Genomic DNA, 20,045 nt, shown 5'->3' on the forward strand with positions numbered 1-20,045 from the left:
TTCAAAATGCACAATTTTGTGTTTCCTAGGAAACTAAATGTAAAATGATTTTTCTTTCACATCATCCTGACACCCTGAGAACTGATTCACTACATGAGTTAACCTGTGAAAGAAAAAAGTTTTCAGATTTAGAATTTAAAGATTTTTTTTAAAGTCTCCGGCCTAGGCTGAACTTCCAATTCCTGGATTCCCACCTCAACCTCCCATGTAGCTAAGACTGTAATCTCCTAGCAGGTGCCACTGCTCTCCAAATAGTTAGAATTTTAATACCTTCATTTTGAATGATTAAACAATTAAAAATAACGTTTATTTTTCAGAAATATGAAAGTTCTTGTCAAAAAAATTACAGATGCAATAAAGATTTAAAGTGAAAAAGAAATGAGAAAGTACTAGTACATGTTAGGCAGGCAAGCACTCTACCACAGTCTTACTAAACTGCCCAGGCTGGCCTCAAATTTGAGATCCTGCCAGACCTCATAACCTACACACATAATCCCAGCTCCTTGGGAAGCGAAGGCAGAACTGCATATTCGAGACCAGCCTCACCAAATTTACAAGGTCCTGTCTCAAAATAAAAATAAAAAGGGTTGGGGATATAGCTTAGTGGTGGAACACCCCTGGGTTTAGTCCCCAGTACTGCAAAAATAACCAAACAAAAAACACTTGTACTCCTCCTGTCCCAGTCTCCCAAATAGCTAGTACTATGGGTGTATACCACCATATCTGGCTAGGGTGAAGGGCTTTTAAAGAATCTGGAAAAAAAAAATTAAGAATTAATAAGCAGTTTAGTAAACAATTATTACAAATCATTTAGATAAACATCACAATTTTTTAAATGGGCAAGATAAGAAGAAACATGTCATAAAAGATAATAAAAAAAGACTCATAGCCAGGGGCAGAGGCATATGCCTACAATCCAAGCAACCCAGGAGGCTGTAACTGGAGAATCACAAATTTGAGGCCTGCCTGCCTGGGCAATTAGATGCCGTCTCAAAATAAAAAATTTAAGAAAGGGATTGAGAAGCTGGGGATATAGCTTAATGATAGTGCTGACCTAGCATGAATAAGACTCTAGATTCAATACCCAGCACCACAAAAAATAAAATAAATTTTAAAATTAAATCTTAAAAAAGGCTGGGAGTCAGGCATTGTGATGCGCACCTGTAATCCCACCAACCGAGGAGGCTGAGGCAGGAGGATTGCAAGTTCTAGGTCAGCCTCAACAACTTAGCAAGGCCCTAAGCAACTTAGCAAGATTCTGTCTCAAAATTAAAAAACAAGGACTGAGAATGTAGCTCATTGGTTGAGTGCTCCTGGGTTCCAGCCCCAGTACAGTTAAAAAAATCAACAACAACAACAAAAAAAAATCATAAAAGAAGTTGACATTGTTCAGACATGATCTAGTGCGAGACTGTTTGCCTGGCATGCTCAAAGTCATGTTCCATCCCCAATGCCAGGGGGGAAAGAAAACTTTGTAAAAGAGATGTCCAACAAAACCCCCCAAAAAAACAAATTAAAAATTAAGATAGGGCTGAGGATGTGGCTCCATGGTAGAACACTTGCTTAGATTGTATAAGGCACCAGGTTTGACCCCCAGCACCTGAAAAAAAAAAATAAAAGACAAAGCTGGGCACAGTGGCCCATGCCTATTGTTCCAACTAGTACAAGGGAGGCTGAAACAGGATGGGTTGGGACCAGAAGTTCAAAGACAGCCTGGGCAATATAGTGAGACCCTGTTTCAAACAAACGAACCAACAAAAATGGATATTGCTTGTCATTAAAATTTAAAGTAGCCAATGTTAAAAAAGGCTGAGAAAAACAATCACTTTCATAAACTGTCCTCTTTGAACAGGTTTTTAAACATGCAATTAAAAAATTTAATGTGCATATCTTTGCATTCAGCAATTCTATTTCTGGTGGATGGTCAAATAAAACAGTCACATATGTGCTCTATTGTAGGAATAAGTACTGTTAAGGGTGTGATTTAGGAAATTTTTAAATGTCCATCAGCACAGCACACAAAGAGTTGTAGTACATATAATGGTATATAATACAGTTCTTTTAAAAGTACAGTTGACTTAAATATTGATAAAATTCGTTAGGGGCTAGCGTTGCAGCTCAGTAGTAGAGCACTTGCTTTACATGTGTGGGGCACTGGGTTCATTCCTCAGCACCACATAAAAAAAGAAATAAAGGTATTGTTCATCTATAACTAAAAACTGTATTTTTTAAAAAAGTAAATGTTTAGTGGTTTATGAAGAAAAATCTTTTTAAAAATTTACAAGTGAAAAATCTAACCAAAAAATGAACATATTATTCCACATTAAGGGGAGGACACACATACACACCTGCCTGCACATACACAAGGACTGGAAGGATAATGCAAACTGTTAAATACGGTTCTCTCCAATAGGGTCAATCTTGAGCTCTTATGAATACACAAATATGTCATTAAGCTTTTACCATTTTTTTAAATGATAAAATGTGTTGCATGCCTATAATTCTAACTATACAGGAAGCTGAAGCAAATGGATCTCAAGTCCAAAGTCAGCCTGGGCAGCTTAGTGAGACTGTTTCAAAACAAAAAATAAAAAAAAGCTGGACATAGCTCAGAAGTAAATTACCCCTGGGTTCAGTCCCCAGAATGGGAGTGAGGGGGTGGGGGGGTGTTGAACCAGGAGTGGTGGTGGAATGCACCTGTAATCCCAGCTTCCTGGGAGGTTGAGGCAGGAGGATCACTAATTTGAGGCCAGCCTGGGAATTTATCCTGACCCTGTCTTAAAATAAAAAAGGGCTGGAGATGTAGTTCATCAGACCCCAGGGTTCAAGCCCCAGTACATTAAAAAATATATATTTTTCACTTTTTCACCATCCCATCCACACTTGCTCAATTCCATTTTTTTTACACTGCAGCCAGTGAATTTTTTAGCAACCACAAATCTGATTCTTGTTGCACTCTAATAACCCTATCACCACACTACTCCCACCTGCCTGTCCACTCCAGATGCTCTCTGCTCTAGTAGTCAGCGTGCCCAAAAGTCTTGATTATGGATTGTTTTCATGAGTTGTTTCATCTTTCTGGAATAATCTTTTCCCACTTCACCTCTCTCCTTCTGCTCCCCCTCTTCAGGCAGGTATCTTAGGATTTACAGTTGATATGTCTTTTCCTCAGGAAAGCACTCCCAGGTTTCTGAGTCTAAATTAAGTACCCCTATTGGTACTCAGGCTTTTCTTTATGTAACAGCTAATAAACGTTACTGCTTAATTTTTTTAAACTAGTTACTTCCCCTCCTAAGAAACAAAGATTAGGACTTAAATCGACTCCCTAAAGTTGATCCAACACGCAGAATGGCAACATGCATACTGGGCACACACTAATAGGATACAGGAGAATTTCTAGATGGTAAAGTTTCAAAAAAATAATAAAATTACTAACTTTTGAACAATAAATAAGGGTTTCCTTTTCAATCTTAGAAATGCAACTGAAGTAATCGTTTACTACTTAAATAGTTGCTTTTAAAAAGCACATCCAAGACGAAACGTGTATACATACGTATGACTGATGCACACAATATGGTAAGCAATTACTTAAAAAAACAATATGCCAATTTACAGCAAATGCCATGAAAATATCACTATCTTTTGTCTCAGTAATCCCAATAAAGAAAATGTCAACGAGTAATTCAACAGCAGCGAAACTGCACGTATCGTTCTCTAATGAAGCCTGAAACGCTATTTATTAAAAAAAAAAAAAAAAAAAAAAAATGGGGGGCAGGGGTTGGGATGTAGCTCAGTAGCAAACCATCTGCCTTGCATTCGCAAAGCCCTGGGTCCGACCCCCAGTTCCAAAAAAGACAAAAAAAAAAAAAAAAGAACCCCACTTTAAGGAAAAAAAAAAAAAAAAACGTGAACTATCTTACTCCAAATAACCCATCCATGGTACGTGGAACTCAGTAACTGGTTAGTTATGTTAGCAATAAGGTTAATGGAATTATGGGTTGCATCAGAAATGTAGTCATGTTTACTTTTCTCCTAATTCTTAAAAAAGAAAACAAAGCAAAAGCTTGAAACTAGTTTAAAATACTTGCAAATGGCTTAAGAGCTGTATCTTCTAGAAGGGAATTCACCAGAGTAACCATAAAAACAGAGACCGATACAAGAAACTTTACCCAGCAGGAGCCCCTGGTTCACACGCCAGGGCGGGGGCGCGGAAGATGCCTCAGCCCTCCCCAGGACTCGGCACACACCTGCCTGGCACAATTTCCAAGTGGCGGAAGTTTTTCTCAATTACAATCTGCCTGACGCGTCCATTCGCACGTCTGTTCCAGGACCCCGACGCGAACTGGAGGTGTTCCCTTACCCGCCACTCTCCCCTGGCCGGCCTGCGCGCCGCTGCTAGGTGCGCGGTGCCCAGCGCCGCCCGGGACGGCAGGCTCCGGCCCCGAAGCGCGGCCGCCGGGCAAACTTGAACACCGCCGCGCGGCGCGGTATCGCCCGAAACTCCGCCGCCTGCCCCACCGGCCGCCGCCGCCCCTCCCCTCCGGCTGGCTTCTCGCAGTGCCCGCCGGGCGGGGAAGGCCCGGGCAGCCCAGCATGCCGGCGCTGCCCCCACCCACCTCGCGGGGACCAGGCCGCCCTGGGCGAGGAGGGGTCCGCGCGCCGGGAGAGAAGCCGGCTGTGCAGCCGGGGCCGCCGGGCCTCACGCTTACCTGGGATAGGGACGACCGCGCGACGGCGTTGAGGGCGCGGGGCGCCGGGGACCGAAGGCGAGAGGCCCCAGGAGAAGCTGAGGAGGGGGCGGCTCCTCAAGCGACGCCAAGAAATGGCGGCCCACCACGCGCGCCCACCCTGCGCTAACCTCCGGCGGACCCTGGCCACTCGCCGGCCCGCCCCTTAAAGCCCCTCCGAGCTCCGCCCCCGAGGGCGGGGCGCTCCGCTCTTACACTGGCAATCACACCGCCCCGGAAATCAATCCTCCGGGAGAGCCTTGGGTTAAACCGGCGACGCTGGGCGGAGCTGGGCAGGAGCTGACTGCCACCTCCCAAGAGCCTCTGCCCAGCCCGTCTGGCTGTCAGACCGCACCTGCCGAGTGGGTGCACGCCGGCAGAGAGCCTCAGAGTTAGTTCTATCACCAAGGTGGCTGTCGCTACCAGCGTGACACCATTAGGTGCCTGGAAAACTGGCTTGCTGGATTATTCATCCATTCATTCAAGACATTAATTCAGGCGGCGCCATGGTTCACGCCTGTAATCCCAGCGATTTAGGAAACTGAGGAAGGAGGATCACAAATTCGAGGCCAACCTTAGCAATTTAGCTAGGCCCTACGTAATTTAGTGAGACCCTGTCTGAAATAAAAATAAAAAGGGCCCGGTGCAGTCGCGCTTGCCTGTAATCCCAGTGCTGGGGCGCTGAAGCAGGAGGATCGTAAGTTCGAAGCCAGCCTCAGCAATTTAGACCGGCCCTAAGCAACTCGGCGAGACCCTGGCTGTAAGTAAAATATTAAAAAGGGCTGGGATGTGGTTCGGTGGTTAAGCACCCCTTGGTTTAATCCCCAGTACAAAAAAGAAAAAAGAAAAGAACGAATGAATTTAGGGCTGAGGGTGTGACCCAGTGGTAGAGCACATACCTAGCTGTGCTTGAGGCAAGGGGTCCATCCCAAGCACCGCAAAAATAGAAAAAAGAATCTAAATATTTAGAAATGTCTCCTCTCTTCCCCATTTCTTAGGGGAAGACTTAAGCCTCTGCTGTTATTTTTATTATTGTTGTTGTTGTTGTTATTACTGGCTAGACCAACCGTAATTCACCCTTGAGGTTTGGGGAGGAGCCTTCTCTGAGATCAAGGACTCCCCATTAACATGTTTTTCGCCAGTACTGGGATTTAACCCAGGGGCACTCTACCACTAAGCCACATTCCCAGCCCCCTTTTTTTTTTTTTTTTGGATTTTATTTAGAGACAGGGTCTCACTGAGTTGCTTAGTGCCTCGCTGAGTTGCCAAGGCTGACTTTGAATTCTCGATCCTCCTGCCTCAGACTCCGGAGTCGCTGAGATTACAGGTATGCACCACCACTGCACCTGGTTGTTCCTAATTTTGAATACTTAAATTTGTGTTCACACATTTCCTCCACTTATTAGGGTTTTAGAAACTACACAATCTGGAATTACCCCTTTCTTTGTGACTCTAGAGAGCAAACAAGAACCTAAGATAGAAGTGGAATTCTGGGGTGAGGATATTCTTTCCATAAAGGAATATATTTCCAAGAACCAGGAGGATTCCACTATGCAGTGGGTTGGTGCAGTAGGCATCCTCTATAGCCATCCACATTCTTCCTGGCAGCATCCACTCTTTACAGCAAATAGTCTGTGCCTTTGTTCCAAAAGTTAATGGGAAGTGAGATGTGGTGGCACATGCCTGTATTCCCAGCTATTCTGGAGGTTGAGGGAGGAGGATGGCTTGAGTACAGGAGTTTAGGGCTAACCTGGGCAACACAGAGAAAACCTACCTCAAAATAAAAAGGGCTGGGAAATGTAGCTCCTGAGTTCAATCCCCAGTACCAAAAAAAAAAAAAAAAAGAGGGTCTTACAAGTAAGGAGCCCGAAAGCCCTAAAGCTTAAACCTAATTATCTTAATAAATCTGCCCCTATTCACAAGAAGAAACATATCCCTCCTTCATGTCACAACCCTTTATTTATTATTATTATTATTAATGTTTGGTTCTGGGGATTGAACCCAGGAGCACTTTACCACTAAGCTACATCCCCAGCCCTTTTAATATGAAGACAAGGTCTCACTAAGTTGCTGAGGCTGACCTTGAACTTGTGATCCTCCTGCCTCAGCTTCCCAAATCACTGGGATTACAGGTGTCACCACCACATCCTTTAAATAATTGAAACTTGTCCCAATCCTACCAAATCTTCTTCTCTTGTCGTTATTTCTAGGCTCTTTGCTTTCTTGGTCAGCCGTCTCTGAATTGGTTCACATTGATGGGACCATTTGTGCCCAGGTATTCTGTACTGACTGGATCAGAGAGAATTCCAATGTGAGATTAAGTCCTCTTGAAAACTGAAGGGGCTGGGCACGGTAGTGCACACCCGTAATTCCAGCAACTCTGGAGGCTGAGGCAGGAGGATAGCAAGTTTGAGGCCAGCCTCAGCAACTTAGTGAGGCCCTAAGCAACTTAGCAAAACCCTATCTTAAAATAAGAAATATAAAGGGACTGAGGATGTGGCTCAGTGGTTAATGCCCCTGGGTTAAGTCCCCAGTACCAAAAAAAGGAAGGAAGGAAGGAGGGAGGGAGGGAGAGAAGGTGGGAAATAAAGAAGGAAGGAAAAGAAAGAAAAAACAAAAGGAAAAAGAAAACTGAAGGGGCCCTGAATTCCAAAAGACTCCATTAAAAAGAAAATATCCTCAGGACAGTAGATATGAGAATTTGTTTATCAGAAAACTGGATCTAGGAGAGCACTACTGTTATGGTTTGCATCTTAAATATCCCCCAGAGGACCATATATATGCAAAAGGCTTGGTTTCCAGCCTGTGTGCTGTTGGGAAATGGTGGAACCTTTGGCAGGTGGGACCCAGTAGAAGGAAGCTAGGTCATTGGGGGTGTACCCTCAAAGGAGATAGGACCTCCACCCCTTCTTCTGTCTCTTTGCTTCCCTGCCACCGTGAGGTAAGCTGCTTTCCTTCACCATGTGTTCCCCACCACAGGGAAGCCTCACCACAGGACCAAAGCAATGGAGCTAAGTAACCAGGGACTGACCTCTGAAATTCTGAACTAACATAAATCCTTCCTGGCTATAAACTGATTCTTCTCAGGTATTTTGTCACAGTGCCAGAAAGTTGACTAACACAACCTATTTGAAAAATACTAACAAAAAAACAAAACCAGTCATCAAAAAACACCCATTAGGGGAGTTTTATTAGGATACTGTGGAAAGTCTAGACTTGGTTCAGAAGCTAAAAGATCTAAAACATCTGGAAGGCTTAACATGAACACCATCTTCTTCCCAGCGTAGTTTTAAGCCTTACCTAAAACAAGTTACCTAAAAATGTTATTTTCTTTCTATTTTCAGTACTGGGGATTGAACTCAGGGCCCTGGGCATCCTAGCAAGCACTGCACCTCTGAGCTTGGGTCTTGATCTTGTATCCTCCTGCCTCATCCTCCTGAGTCACTGAGATTACAGGTGTGTGCCACTCCGTTCAACTAACACCAGGTGTTTAAGCAGAAACCACTTCACAGTACTCTGGATTTTCTCACTGGTGACAAATTTTTGTCCTTTGAGAGTACATTTATTTCCTGACAATAGCCAAAAGGCAATCAGAACACAGTTGGGTAATTAAAAAAAAAAAAGTCTTGCCTGGCACAGTGGTACAGGCAAGATGCTGTAATTCCAGCATCTGAAGAGACTGAGACAGAAGGGTGGCAAGTTTAAGGCTAGCCTCAGCAACTTACCAAGGCCCTGTCTCAAAACAAAAAATAAAAAAGGGCTGGTAATGTAACTAAGTGGTAAAGTGCCCCTGGGTTTGATCTCCAGTACAAATAAATAAATAGATTAAATCAAAACAATGTGTTGAGTGAAGTTGGCAAAAATGGTAGAGTAAACTGGGTGTGCTGGTGCTTACCTGTATCCCAGGTATTCTGGAGGCTCATGCGGGAGGGTGACAAGTTAGAGACCACCTGGGCAACTTAGTGAGCCTTGAAATTAAAGATAAAAAAGTTAGGGATGTAACTCAATGGTAGAGCATCCCTGGGTTCATTCAATCCCCTATATGGAGTTAGTGCAAAGGAGGAGGGGGAAGCAATCAATATTTACATATAAGACAATACAAATTTTCCAGACCAAGGAACAGAAATACGTGAGCATTTCAAATAGAAGACTAGGATCTCCTACATATGTTTCCTGAGCCAGATTCTCACATTTGAAAGTCTAACCTTCCTCTCTTGTTTACTTCTTGGAGGAATAAACCTTAAACTAATTCATACTAAAGTATTAGCCACATCCAACTGAAGAATACACTAGCAGAAAGGGGAGTCATTGGGGTGGAAGTATGCAGAGAAGAGGTGTGTTTAAAGATGGGCAAAGGACCTGAACAGGCACTTTACAGAAGAAATACAGATAGTAAATAAATATGTGAAAAAATATTCAATATCTCTAGCAATTAGAGAAATGCAAATTAAAACTACACTGAGATTCCATCTCACTGCAGTCAGGATGGCAGTTACCAAGAATATAAGTAACAACAAATGTTGGCCAGGATATGGGAGAATCAATTTGCTGGTGGGAATGCAAATTGATGCAACCACTCTGGAAAGCAGTATGGAGATTCCTTAGAAAACTTGGAATGGAACAACCATTTGACCCAGTTATCCCACTCCTCGGCTTATACACAAAGGACTTTAAAAAATCAGCATACTACAGTGACACAGCCACATCAATGTTTATAGCAGCTCAATTCACAGTAGCAAAGCTGTGGAACCAACATAGGTGCCCTGCAACAGATGAATGAATAAAGAAACTGTGGTGTGTACAGGTATGTATACACGGTGGAATATTACTCAGCCATAAAGAAGAAAGGAATTATGGCATTTGCTGGTAAATGGATGGAACTAGAGACATTCATGCTAAGTGAAATAAGCCAATTCCCCCAAACCAAAGGCCAAATGTTCTCTCTGATATGTGGATGTGAACACACAAGTTGGGGAGGAAAAAATAAAAGTTCATTGGATTAGACAAAGGAGAATGAAGGGAAGGGAGAGGGATTGGGAATAGGAAAGACAGTAGAATGAATCGGACAGACATAGCATTCCTTTGTTCATATATGAATACACAGCCAATATAACCCCATATCATGTACAACCCCAAGAATGGGATCCTAATTAGAACAAGTTATATTCAATGTATGTATAATATGTCAAAATACACTCTAATGTCATGTATATAAAAAAAAATGAAATTTTTTTTAAAAAAAGATAAGTCAGAGCTGGGATCTGGCACAGCGATACAGCACTGGCCTAACATGCATAAAGCCCTGGGTAAAATCCACAAGCAGGAATGGGGGGAAGGCAAGTCATTTTCTGCACCAAACCCTTCAGGCTTTTCCCTGCTTTGGGAGACTCAAGGTGAAGGAACTAAGTAGTCATGTTCCGTGCATACCCCATACTCCGTGTTCAGGGTTTCTGAAACAGAGCCTGATTTATCTGGTATCATATGCTCCTTCTTTATACAGATAGGGGGGAAAAATCAGAAAACCTTTGATGGCTCCAAGCAAGCTTATACTATTGGGTAATAAAAGAAGTGAAAAATGTTGCCATTAGTTTTGTCTAATGATGAAACCATGATGAGGATTAAAGACTCAAGGGGGAAGAAAAAGGAAGGAGGCAGCTCATTGCCCCCAGAAGTTAATGCGCATGAGTCACCTGGGGAATCTTATTAAATGGCTTGAGACTGGGGGGAGGGACCTGAGATTCTGCATTACAAAGAAGCTCAAAGTTTATTTGGCTCATTATTGGCCTGAAGGAGGAGGTCTGCAGGGAGTGCCCCACACCTGTGACTGGTGCTGGACACCAGGGCCTGCGAAGGGAACAAGTCTAGTGTGGCCACCTGGTTGCTAACTCACTCAGACAAGGCATCTTTCCTGGCCTTGCTTTTCTCATCTATAAAATGAGGTCAATGGAAAAGAGGATTCTGAGATCATTCCAGATCTTAAAATCTCTGACACTAAACTTATTCCTACATATGAGGCTTTTATTTTATATCAACCCAAGACACACACAAAAAAGCCTGGGTTTACTCATGTTGTAGAGTTTTGTTAAAAATAACCCAAACCTTAACCTTCTTTTTTTAAACAAATTTTTTTTTACTTGCTGATGCACTTTCATTTCATTCATCTATTTTAAAAATATTTTTAGTTGTAGATGGACACAATAACTTTATTTTGTTTATTTATTTATATGTGGTGCTAAGGATCAAACCCAGTACCCCACACATGCTAGGCAAGTGTGGCTACCACTGAGCCACAACCCCAGCCTCTCAAGCTTCCTTTAAAAAGAAAATTTTCTAATCAAATCTCAAATGCCCATTTTCTAAAATTCGGTTTAAAAATATGAGGTACAGGTTAATTATGACAATGATTTTTCAAACATGTAAACTGGTATTGTTTCTTCGAAATAGTTTCTCTCAAAGAAAATTGAATTTGGTTTTAGAGATGGACAGGTCTGTTTTGGGTCAGACACATCATACATAAATGGAGTATAACTTCTCATTTATCTGGTTGTACATGATGTGAGTTACACAGGTCATGAAATCATATATGCACATAGGGTAATAATGTCTGATTCATTCTACTATCATTCCTGCCCCCATGCCATCTCCCCTCCCTTCACTCCCCTCTGTGTAGTCCAGAGCACCTCTATCCACGCCCCGCCCCCATTATTGTGAATTAGCATCCAAATATCAGAGAAAACATTTGGCCTTTGGTTCTTTGGGCTTATTTCACTTAGCATAATATTCTCCAGTTCCATCCATTTACTGGCAAATGCCATAATTTCATTTTTCTTTATGGCTAACATTCCTCTGTGTATATGTACCACAGTTTCTTTATCCATTCATCTGTTGAAGGGCACCTAGGTTGGTTCCATAGCTTGGCAATTGTGATTTGAGCTGCTATAAACATTGATGTGGCTACATTTTAAGTCCTGATTTTAAGTCCTTTGGATATAAACCAAGGAGTGGGATAACTGGGTCAAATGGTGGATCCATTCCAAGTTTTCTAAGGAATTTCCCTATTGCTTTCCAGGATGGCTGCATCAATTTGCAGTCCCACCAGCAATGTATGTGTTCCTTTTCCCCACATCCTTGCCAACCTTTATTATTACTTTTGTTCTTGATAATTACCATTCTGACTGGGGTGAGATGGAATCTCAGTGTAGTTTTAATTTGCATTTCTCTAATTGCTAGAGAAAAATTGACATTTTTTCATATATTTGTTGATCGATTTGTACTTCTTCTTTGAAGTGTCTGTTCATTTCCTTTGCCCATTTATTGATTGGGTTTTTTGATTTTTTGGTGTTAAGTTTTTTGAGTTCTTTATATATCCTGGAGATTAATGCTCTGAGGTACATGTGGTAAAGATTTTTTTCCCATTCTGTAGGAAATTTTTCCCATTCTCTTCGCGTTGTTTCTTTTGCTGAGATGAAGCTTTTTAGTTTGATTCCATCCCATTTTTGGAGTCTTGATTTTACTTCTTGCGCTTTAAGAGTCTTGTTAAGGAAGCAGGTTTCTAATCCGACATGGGGAGATTTGGGTCTACTTTTTCTTCTATTATCTATGCCATTATATTTTGAAAGGATGTGCTTTCTTTTCTATTTTACAGTTGAGTTGTTTCCTTGAGGTTTTTTTTTTTTTTTTTGGTACCAGGGATTTAACCTGGGGAACTTAACAACTGAACCACATCCCCACCTCTTTTTTTTTTTTATTTTTATTTTTTTTTTTTTTTTTTTTTTTTTTTTTATTTTTTGTTTTTTTTTTCTCTTTCCCCCACCTCTTTTTAACTTTGAGATAAGATCTTGCTTCAAAGCCACTGGAATTACAGATGTATGTCATTGCACTTGGACTTTTTCTTTTTTTTTTTTTAAAGTAATGGTTAGCTGTAGATGAACACATACCTTTATTTGTTTATTTTGTATGTGGTGCTGAGGATCGAACCCAGGGCCTCACATGTGCCAGGCAAGCGCTCTACCACTGAGCCCCAGCCCCAGCCCCGCACTTGGACTTTTGAGTAGCGCTGGCACAGTTAAGACTTCGGGGACTCTGGGGATGGAATGAATGCATTTTGTGTTGTGAGATTGACATGGATCTTTGGGAGCCCTAGGCAGAATGCCGTGGCTTAGATCTGGAATGTCTTTTAAAGCTCCATGTGTTTAAAGTTTGGTCCCCTGTGGTGTTACTGGTAGGTGGCACAAAATTTAAGAGGTGGCGTCTAATGGGAGGTCTTCAGGTCACTGAGGGAATGCCTCTGAAGGTGTTAATGGGACTCCATTCCCTTCCTCTTCCTCCTTCTATTTCCTGGCCATGCAGTGAGTGGTTTTGCTCCACCACACTTCTGCCACGATGTGTTTCTTCACATGGGCCCCAAAACAACAGGGCCAACCAATCAGCAACTGAAACCTCAAAAACAGTGAGCCTCTATCAACCTTTTCTCTTTATAAGTTGATCATCCCAGGTTTTTGCTATAGCGATGGAAAGCTTAGTATTTCCAGTCAGTAAAGTTCATTTAATTTGATAGAGCAACTTCAACTTTTATTTTCTTCAAACTTTTTTTTTTTTTTGAGATGGGTCTTGCTCTGTTGCCTTGGCTGACCTTGAACTCCTGAACTCAAGTGATCCTCCCGCCTCAGTCTCCCAAATAGCTGGAACTATAGGCATGCGCCACTGTTCCCAGCTTCTTCTGCCTTTTTGATAGGGAATCCACATGGTTTCCAGTAAGTAAACAGCATAAAAAAACCACTGTTGATGTAAATTTTCCTGTCACACTCAGCATTAAGGTTTACTTGGTCTCAGAATGCATGGCTTGAGTTGCGGTTGTGGCTCAGTGGTACAGCACTTGCCTAACATGTGTAAGGCGCTGGGTTCAATTCTCAGCACCACATATAAATAAATAAATAAATAAAATAAAGATCTATCAACATCTAAAAAATATTTAAAAAAAAAAAAAAAAAAAGGGGAATGCATGGCTCAGTGACGGCCAAGAACATTGGGCAGGGCTCTTCCTAGGTTTAGGCTAAGCTACTTTCACTCATGATGAAGTCTTAATGTATCAAGTAATTTTCTGTTAATAGTCAAATTTTACCTGAGGTAGTGAGCCCCACTATTTTAAACCATTAGAATCGAATCAGGAAAAATAATTCTAGACCACAAAAATAACCTTCGAATACCTAAAAGAAGAAAAATGAAAAACAAAATTCAGCAGCACACAAAATACAACACTTAAACAAATAGTGATCATGAAAAGAATGTATAGGAAAAAATGTATAGAAATTTCAACTGTGTGAAGCCATTAGTAACATGCATAGAAATTCATATGAATATTTCAGTACATGTCAAAAAGATATTTTATTTTATTCATCTTTTTAGAGATTTATAGTTATACACAGTAGTTGGGTTCATCCCAACAGAATCATATATGCATGGAATTCGATTTCAGTTCATGATCACCCCTTTTCCCTCCTGTTCTCTCCCTCCCCTATTCTCCTTCTTCATTCTGACTTCCTTTCACTCCTCTATTTATTTATATTTGATTGGTTCTTTTTACTTATACATAGAGCTGAAATTTCCTGTGGTACATTTATATATGCACGTAATTTTTAAAGAATTTATTCTGCATTGCCTCTAACTTCTCATCCCACCTCTCTGCCTCTTGATCTCCTTCTTCTACACAACTGATCTTCCCTGTATCTTTATGATACCCTATCCTTCCTGCCCCCTTTGCTTCATGTGACCCTAGCTTCCATATGTGAAACAAAACATTTGAACTGGGTGGGATGGCACACGCCCATAGTCCCAGTGGCTCAGGAGGCTGAGGCAGTAAGATCGCAAGTTCAAAGCCAGCCTCAGCAATTTAGTGAGACCCTGTCTATTAGCACGAAAAGACTGGGCCTGACACAAACTTCACAGATCATCTCAGTCTTTTATTCAGGAAGGAGATTACACCTCCAATGGACCCACTTTCCTGGTGGAAAATGAGCCACCGGCCAAAGGACAAGTTTAGGCTTATATAGGTTAGAGAGAGATGATTTAGTGAGCTTGTCAGTTTGGGCACTCAGGAATTTGGGTTTTGGACCAGCACCTGGAGATGATTTATCTTGAAAGAGATGAAAGCTATCAAGGTGCGACTTTCTTTTTCACTCCCTTTTCCCAGGCTGCACTATCTTGGGTGTTTCATTTTCCATATCCAACACTCTCTCTCAATAATTAAAAAAGTTCTGTAGATGTGGGGATGACACATTGAGTATGGTAGTATGGCCAATTTGACTATATTAATTCTGCCTATCCAAGAACACGGCAGTCTTTCCATCTTCTAAGGTCTTCTTCAATTTCTTTCTTTATTGTTCCATAATTTTCAGTGAAGAACTCTTTTACTTCCTTGGTTAGATTAATTCCCAAGTATTTTATTTTATTAGGTTATTGTGAATGGGATAGTTTTCCTGATTTCTTCCTCAACAGAGTCATGTTGGAGTATGGGAAAGCTACTTATTTATGGGTGTTGATCTTGTATCCTGCTACTTTGCTGAACTCATTTATAAGATCTAGAAGTCTTCTGGTGGAGTTTTTATGGGTCTTCTAGATATAGGATCATGTCATTAGCAAACAGAGATAGTTTGACTTCTTGAGAAGTCATTTTAATTAAGCTTTTTTGTTTTTAAGATAATTCTCACTATATTGTTTCAGCTGGGTTCAAACTCCTGGACTTAAGTGATCCTCTTGCCTCAGCCTCCAAAGTGCTGGGATTACCACTGCACCCTGCTAAAGTCCTTTCTTACCCCTCTTATATCAGCACAGTAAATCTATAGGTTGAGCATTCCTAATCTAAAATCCAAAATTCTACAAAATTAATTTCTTTTTTTGGTGGTACATTGAACCCAAACAGCACTCTACCTCTAGGTCACAGGCCCAGCCCTTTTTATTTTGAAACAGGGTCTTGCCAAGTTGCCCAGACTGGTCTCAAACTCACAATCCTACCCTCAGCCTCCCAAGTAGATTGGATGACAGGCCTGCCTGTGCAAAATTAAAACCCTTTTTAGTGCCAACATGACTAATATCACAAGTGGAAAATGTCATACCTGACCTCATGTGACAGGTTAAAATGCAGGTGCACTAAAAATATTGAATCATATCACCTTCAGGATATACATATAAGGTATATATAAAACATAAATTTTTTGTTTAGTCTTGTGTCCCATCCTCAAGATATCTCATAGTGTCTATGCAAATATTCCAAAACTTTTTAAAAAATCTGAAATCTGAAACACTTCTGGTCCCAAGCATTTTGGATAGGGTTTTCTCAACCAGTATATAGGATGCATAAGCTTAAAATCCCATTTATGCTACCAAATCCAACCTTTACTATGGGGGGAAAAAACCTTAATATTCAAAATCCAAGTAAAGACCGAGAGGTGTCTCAGTGGTAGAGTACTCAGTGGTATGAGATCCTGGGCTCAATCCCCAGCATCACTAAATAAATAAATAAACAAACAAAGGGGATTGTTTTCTTGATTTCCTTTTCAGATAAATAATTATTGTATAAGGAAATACAACTGATTTTTGTAGGTCAATTTTGTATCTGCAACTTTACTGTTTTTTTAGTTCTAACAGTTTTATGTGGACTCTGAGGGTTTTTTTTCTTTTTTGTTTTTTGCACTGGGGATTGAATGCAGGGGCACTGAACCATTGAGCCACATCCCCAGTCCTTTTTATTTTTTATTTTGAGACGGTGTCTCGCTAAGTTGGTGAATTACTGAGGCTGGCTTTGTACTTTTGATTCTCCTGACTCAGTGCCCTGAGCTTCTGGGATTACAAGCATGTGCCACTGCACTGGACTGAGGTTTTCTACATCTAGAATCATGCCATCAGCAACCAGGGAAACATTTGACTCCCCACCACCCCCTTTTTGTGTGTGTGTGTGGTGCTGGGGATCAAACCCAGGGTCTTGTTGCAAGCACTCTACCGACTGAGTGATCTCTCCAGCCCTGACTTCCCCCTTTCTGATTTGAATGCCTTTTTAGTTTTTTTTTTCTTGTCTGCTTGTTCTTGATAGTACTTCTAGTACTCTGTTGCATAAAACTGGCAAGAGTGGACATTCTTGCCTTGGGCTACTGTTTCCCTCAATTATATATATTTTTTGTGATACTGAGGACTAAACCCAGGGTGCCTAACCACTGAGCTACATATCCAACCCATTCTGAATTTGTTTTTGCAGTACTGGGAATTGAACTTAGGGCCTTGCACATGCAAGGTAGTAGCTCCACCACTGAACTTCATCCCCAGTCTCCAGCCTTTTTTATCCTTCATTTTGAGGCAGAGCCTCAAGCTTTCAATCCTCCTGCCTCGGTCTCCCAAATTGCTGGGATTACAAGCCTGTCCCACAAAGCTGGGTTTCAGATTATTTTCTGCAGTGTTGGGAATTGAACTCACACATGCTAGAAAAGTACTCTACCACTAAGCTATATCCCCAGCCCTTTTTTGTGATTTTTTTTAATGAAGGGCAGTTCTCTTTCTTCTTCTTATTTTTAATGTTTCAGCCTCATTATAATCCCTTAGTTTTTCTTGGAAGGAAAAAATAAATAGGCCCTAAATTTATCATCTTGTTTGCTCTCTCCCCCACAAAGTACTAGAGATTGAACCCAGGTGTGATTTACCACCGAGTTATACACCCAGTCCTTATTTTTGAGATGGGGTATCAATAAATTGCCCAAGCTGATCTTAAACTTGTGATCCTCCTGCCTCAGCCTCCTGAGTCACTGGAATTACAGGTATGCACTACTGTGCCTGGCTATGCTTTTGTCTCTCATAGTTGTATTGCTCATACCTATCTTTAATAAATTAAGAGTATAATCCTTGATGAGCAGGGTGGTTCACCCCTAACTCCCAGTTACTTGAGAGGCTGAGATAGAAGGATTCTAAGTTTGAGGCTCTCCTCAGCAATTTAACAAGGCCCTATGGAACTAGTACAACTTTTCTCAAAATAAAAAGGCCTAGGGAATGTGGATCAGTGGTAGAGCACCTCTGGGGTCAATCCCTAGTACAAAAGGGGGGTGGGAGACAGTCCTTAAAATTTTACTGACTCACCTTTATAGGGTTTTTGGAAAAACCAACTCTTTTGCTATCATAGGCTTGTGTAATATACAATTATTTGATATAAGTAACTTTGCATATGTATGACAGCACATAATGGGTTTTAGAAAGTTTACAGTTTAACTGGCCGAACTGAAAGAGCTCTGGCATAAGACAGCAGTCAACAGAAGCAAGGGGACATCAAGAGTATGGGGCTGTGCGCCAGTCTGAGTTTATTTGGGTGGTGATTAAGGGTCAGTTGCTGGGTGTGGGAGTACATACCTGTAATCCCAGCTGCATGAATGGCTGAAGACAGGATTGCAAGCTTGATACCATCCTCACTGATTTACTTAGTTTATTCTTTTATGGAGATAGTGGTGACATTCAAGACTTCACCACTAAGGAATGTGGTGCCATTCGTAATATTTGTATTAGCAAATATATCAGCCAGGAACAGTAGTGTATGCCTGTAATTTTCAACAGGAGGATCACAAATTCAAGGCCAGACCCAATTTATCATGACCATATCACAAAATAAAGGACTGGGGGGAGTTCAGCTCAGTGGTAGAGCACACCTGGGTTAAATTTTGAGTACCACACACACAAAACTAAATTATGGTACATTCATATGATGGAGTATTAGACAGTGATTTAAAAGAATGAGGTAGCACTGGGGGCGGAGCTCAGTGGTAGAGCACTTGACTAGCATGGGAAAGGACCTGGGTTCAGTCTCTAGTACTTCAAGGAAAAAAACAAAAACAAAAAACAAGGAATGAGGTAGAACTGAATGTGCTGATTTGGAAATAGTCTAAGATGAAAAAATTATAGAATATATTGTACAATCCTCTTGGCATTTTGTATATGTATGTGCAAATTCACAAATATACTCCCCTCCAGAATAAAATATAATTGAGAAGAGGTTGCTATTGGTTTGAGGAGGCTCTTTTTAGAAATGGGGCCTGAGGAAAGAGGCTGCCACAAATCATTTTGGCTCTTCCTCACACTGTTTCTCATGATGAAAACTAATTTTCTTTTTTTGTGATAGGGTCTTTGTTGCCCAAGCTGGTCACAAATTCCTGGGCTCAAGCAATCCTCCAGCCTCACCCTTCCCACGAGCTGGGGCTATAGGTGCATGCCAACATACCTGACACACTGATTATCATGCATTTAAGAACATAGGCATGGCATAATCAGACATCTTTAATTTTGTGCTTTTGTTCAGTCAGACCTCAGTCATAAAGAGAGGTCCTTTATTTTCAATGACAAAGGTCTTACATTAGGATTACTAGAAGAGAAGGTCTAGTACTGGAAGAGTCAGTGGTAACCTCAATGAGGGAGGGGGAGGGCTCTTCAGACGTTCTTTACTTTTCTAAATCCCAGTTAGTTCCTAATCACCTCCTTCCCTCAAATATCACTACTATGTGAACAAGTAATTTATAGAAATTTTATGCTTAGAAGGAAACAGTCAAAAATGTGAAAAAGTCTACAGAGTGGGAGAAAATCTTTTCCACACACATCTCAGACACAGCATTAATCTCCAAAGTTTATAAAGAACTTAAAAAACTTTACACCAAAATACAAAGAACCCAATCAATAAAATGGGCTAAGGAACTGGACAGACACTTCACAGAAGATACACAGGTGATCAACAAATATATGAAAAAAGTGCTCATCATCCCTAGTAATTAGAAATGCAAATCAAAATCACCCCAAGATTTCATCTAACTCCAATTAGAATGGCTATTATCAAGAACACAGGGGCTGGGGAGATAGCTCAGTCGGTACAGTGCTTGCCTTGTAAGCACAAGGCCCTGGGTTTGATCCCCAGCACCCCCCCAAAAAAACAAAAACAAAAACAAAAACACAAGCAATAATAAATGTGGGTGTGGATGTGGGGAAAAGGCGCACTCATACATTGCTGGTGGAGTTGCAAATTGATGTAGCCACTCTGGAAAGCAGTATGAAGATTCTTCAGAAAGCTTGGAATGGATCCATTTGACCCAGCTATCCCACTCCTCAGTTTATACCCAAAGGACTTAAAATCAGCATACTACAATGATGCAGCCACATCAATGTTCACAACTGCTCAATTCACAATAGCTAGATTGTAGGACCAACTGAAATGTCCTTCAATTGATGAACGGATAAAGAAACTGGTATCTATATACACAATGAAATATCTTTCAGTCATAAAGAATAATAAAATTATGGCATTTG

At 41.1% G+C, this 20,045-nt stretch overlaps 1 protein-coding gene across 9 annotated transcripts in view; it reads right to left on the reverse strand.

Moving 5' to 3' along the window:
• EPB41L5 (erythrocyte membrane protein band 4.1 like 5) overlaps nt 1-4,904 on the reverse strand; it is a 138,449-nt gene extending 133,545 nt beyond the window's left edge. For 2 of the 9 annotated variants that reach the window (XM_079132179.1, XM_079132174.1), the window contains exon 1: nt 4,361-4,478. The gene's annotated coding sequence lies outside the window, so the exon portion shown is untranslated. Of the gene's footprint in view, nt 1-4,247; nt 4,480-4,709 lie in introns of those variants that run through there. The other 7 variants (XM_079132178.1, XM_079132176.1, XM_079132175.1 and 4 more) reach the window with 5 other exon arrangements.
• Between the last annotated feature and the right edge of the window lie 15,141 nt (nt 4,905-20,045).

Source organism: Sciurus vulgaris (genome assembly GCF_902686455.1).
Source record: "Sciurus vulgaris genome assembly, chromosome: 3".
Taxonomy (NCBI): domain Eukaryota; kingdom Metazoa; phylum Chordata; class Mammalia; order Rodentia; family Sciuridae; genus Sciurus; species Sciurus vulgaris.